General features: G+C 46.9%; 1 pseudogene; it reads left to right on the top strand.

The window, feature by feature from the left end:
- Positions 1-3471: 3471 nt before the first annotated feature.
- Positions 3472-3590, top strand: LOC134937721 (5S ribosomal RNA; annotated as a pseudogene).
- Positions 3591-4164: the final 574 nt, after the last annotated feature.

The raw sequence follows: 4164 nt of genomic DNA, 5'->3' as shown, positions 1-4164 counted from the left end.
TTCTCCACTGCGCTTGAGTCAGGTGCATTCCCCCTCCTTTGCCTATATCGTAGGCAGATGTATAGGCTTGAATGGCCTTTTGCTGCTCCTCCATCCTCTGAAGCATATAGAGGGTTGAAATCCACCTCGTTACCACCTCTTGCTTCAGATGATGGCAGGGCAGGTTCAGGATTGTTTGCTGGTGCTCCAGTCTTCGGCACGCGGTGGCTGAATGCCGAAAGTGGCCCGCAATTCTTCGGGCCACCGACAGCATCTCTTGCACGCCCCTGTCGTTTTCGTTGCACCACCAAATTCAATGTATGTGCAAAACATGGGACGTGCTGGAATTTGCCCAGATGTAATGCACGCACAATATTGCTGGCGTTGTCCGATGTCACAATCCCCAGGAGAGTCCATTTGGGGTAAGCCATTCTGCGATGATGTTCCTCAGTTTCCATAAGAGGTTGTCAACTGTGTGCCTCTTCTGGAAAGCGGTGATACAAAGCGTAGCCTGCCTAGGCACGAGTTGGCGTTTGCGAGATGCTGCTACTGGTGCCGCCGCTGCTGTTCTTGCTGCGGGAGGCAATACATCTACCCAGTGGGCTGTCACAGTCATATAGTCCTGAGTCTGCCCTGCTCCACTTGTCCACATGTCCGTGGTTAAGTGGACATTGGGTACAACTGCATTTTTTAGGACACTGGTGACTCTTTATCTGAGGTCTGTGTACATTTTCGGTATCGCCTGCCTAGAGAAATGGAACCTAGATGGTATTTGGTACCGGGGACACAGTATCTCAATCAAGTCTGTGGTTGCCTGTGAATTAACGGTGTATACAGGAAACACGTTTCTCACCGCCCAGGCTGCCAAGGCCTGAGTTATCCGCTTTGCAGCAGGATGACTGCTGTGATATTTCATCTTCCTCGCAAAGGACTGTTGGACAGTCAATTGCTTACAGGAAGTAGTACAAGTGGTCTTCCGACTTCCCCTCTGGGATGACGATCGACTCCCAGCAGCAACAACAGCAGCACCAGCAGCAGGAGGCGTTACACTCAAGGATGCATCGGAGGAATCCCAGGCAGGAGAGGACTCGTCAGACTTGACAGTGCCATGGCTTGCCGGACTATTGGCTTTCCTGTGTAAGGAGGAAATTGACACTGAGGGAGTTGGTGGTGTGGTTTGCAGGAGCTTGGTTACAAGAGGAAGGGATTTAGTGGTCAGTGGACTGCTTCCGCTGTCATACAAAGTTTTTGAACTTGTCACTGACTTATGATGAATGCGCTGCAGGTGACGTATAAGGGAGGATGTTCCAAGGTGGTTAACGTCCTTACCCCTACTTATTACAGCTTGACAAAGGCAACACACGGCTTGACACCTGTTGTCCGCATTTGTGTTAAAATAATTCCACACCGAAGATGTGATTTTTTTTTGCAATTTGACCAGGCATGTCAATGGCCATATTCGTCCCACGGACAACAGGTGTCTCCCCGGGTGCCTGACTTAAACAAACCACCTCACCATCAGAATCCTCCTCTTCAATTTCCTCCTCAGCGCCAGCAACACTCATATCATCATCCTGGTGTACTTCAACAGTGACATCTTCAATTTGACTATCAGGAACTGGACTGCGGGTGCTCCTTCCAGCACTTGCAGGGGGCGTGCAAATGGTGGAAGGCACCACCTCTTCCCGTCCAGTGTTGGGAAGGTCAGGCATCGCAGCCGACACAATTGGACTCTCCTTGGGGATTTGTGATGTAGAAGAATGCACAGTTCTTTGCTGTGCTTTTGCCAGCTTAAGTCTTTTCATTTTTCTAGCGAGAGGATGAGTGCTTCCATCCTCATGTGAAGCTGAACCACTAGCCATGAACATAGGCCAGGGCCTCAGCCGTTCCTTGCCACTCCGTGTCGTAAATGGCATATTGGCAAGTTTACACTTCTCCTCAGACGCTTTTAATTTTGATTTTTGGGTCATTTTACTGAACTTTTGTGTTTTGGATTTTACATGCTCTCTACTATGACATTGGGCATCGGCCTTGGCAGATGACGTTGATGGCATTTCATCGTCTCGGCCATGACTAGTGGCAGCAGCTTCAGCACGAGGTGGAAGTGGATCTTGATCTTTCCCTATTTTACCCTCCACATTTTTGTTCTCCATTTTTTAATGTGTGGAATTATATGCCAGTATCAATAGCAATGGCCTACTACTATATATACTGCGCACAACTGAAATGCACCACAGGTATGGATGGATAGTATACTTGTCGACACAGAGGTAGGTAGAGCAGTGGCCTACTGTACCGTACTGCTATATGTTATATACTGGTGGTCAGCAAACTGTGCAAAACTGAAATGCACCACAGGTATGGATGGATAGTATACTTGACGACACAGAGGTAGGTAGAGCAGTGGCCTTCTGTACCGTACTCCTATATATTATATACTGGTGGTCAGCAAAATTATGCACTGTACTCCTACTATATACTACAATGCAGCATAGATATGGAGCGTTTTTCAGGCAGAGAACGTATAATACTGGTGGTCACTGGTCAGCAAAACTCTGCACTGTACTCCTCCTATATAATACTGCTGGCCCCCAGTCCCCACAATAAAGTAGGGTGAGCACAGATATATGCAGCACACTGAGCACAGATATGGAGCGTTTTTCAGGCAGAGAACGTATAATACTGGTGGTCACTGGTCAGCAAAACTCTGCACTGTACTCCTCCTACATAATACTGCTGGTCCCCAGTCCCCACAATAAAGCAGTGTGAGCACAGATATATGCAGCACACTGAGCACAGATATGGAGCGTTTTTCAGGCAGACAACGTATACTGGTGGTCACTGGTCAGCAAAACTCTGCACTGTACTCCTCCTATATAATACTGCTGGTCCCCAGTCCCCACAATAAAGCAGTGTGAGCACAGATATATGCAGCACACTGAGCACAGATATGGAGCGATTTTCAGGCAGACAACGTATACTGGTGGTCACTGGTCAGCAAAACTCTGCACTGTACTCCTCCTATATAATACTGCTGGTCCCCAGTCCCCACAATAAAGCAGTGTGAGCACAGATATATGCAGCACACTGAGCACAGATATGGAGCGTTTTTCAGGCAGACAACGTATACTGGTGGTCATTGGTCAGCAAAACTCTGCACTGTACTCCTCCTATAATACTGCTGGTCCCCAGAATAAAGATATGCAGCCCCCTGTAACAAAGTGAGAGGATGCCAGCCACGTCCTCTCACTATCATTTCCAATGCACGAGTGAAAAATAGCGGCGACGCGCGGCTCCTTATATAGAATCCGAATCTCGCGAGAATCCGACAGCGGGATGATGACGTCCGGGCGCGCTCGGGCTAACCGAGCCATACGGGAGAATCCGAGTATGCCTCGGACCCGTGTAAAATGGGTGAAGTTCAGGGGGGTTCGGTTTCCGAGGAACCGAACCCGCTCATCTCTAATTGTGGTTGCTTCAGATATTGACACCCTCTACTACCATACCTCACTGGACATGCTCGATCTCGTCTGATCTTGGAAGCCACGCATTGGTGGGCCGATTCAGTACTTCGAAGGGAGACCTCCTAGGAATACCCGGTGTTGTAGAGTTATGTGTACTTTATGGGCCTCCATATGATGCAACACTAGCAGCAGTATCACCACTTTTTCTTCTTCATCACTTTCAGATTTTTGACTGCAACAGCACAGCATTTGGGACGTATATGCACAGACAGATCCTTGTGTGTGGGACCCCCCACAAAAATTGGGGGTGAGGCTATCTGAGGTGTCTATTTGACCAATTTTGTTACTTCTCTTTTTTTGACCTATGATGGTCTCATCAATACAGATTTATTTGTACTGGTCAAGGTGAAACAGATGCAGTACTGAACGTGTCTACATCTCTTTCAATGCATCCTACTAACATATAAGAACAGCACATTTGCTTTTTTTATAATTGATCTTTTTACAGTTTGGTGGATAATGACCCAATTTTAATGTATAATCAATAAAATTATTATCTTATCTGTACTTTACCTCATGAAACGTCATTCGTTATTAAGAGTGCGCCCACACAAGAGCTTTCTTTCTCTCCTTTTTTGTCTAACGTTATAGGAAACTGCCTGACAATTTCTACATATATATGATCATTAAAAAAAAAATTGATTTATGAAATAACAAAACA

This window comes from Pseudophryne corroboree, chromosome 6 (genome assembly GCF_028390025.1).
Source record: "Pseudophryne corroboree isolate aPseCor3 chromosome 6, aPseCor3.hap2, whole genome shotgun sequence".
NCBI classification, from domain to species: domain Eukaryota; kingdom Metazoa; phylum Chordata; class Amphibia; order Anura; family Myobatrachidae; genus Pseudophryne; species Pseudophryne corroboree.
The sequence above is the reverse complement of the archived record's forward strand: the minus strand, read 5'-3'. Positions and strand labels throughout refer to the sequence as shown.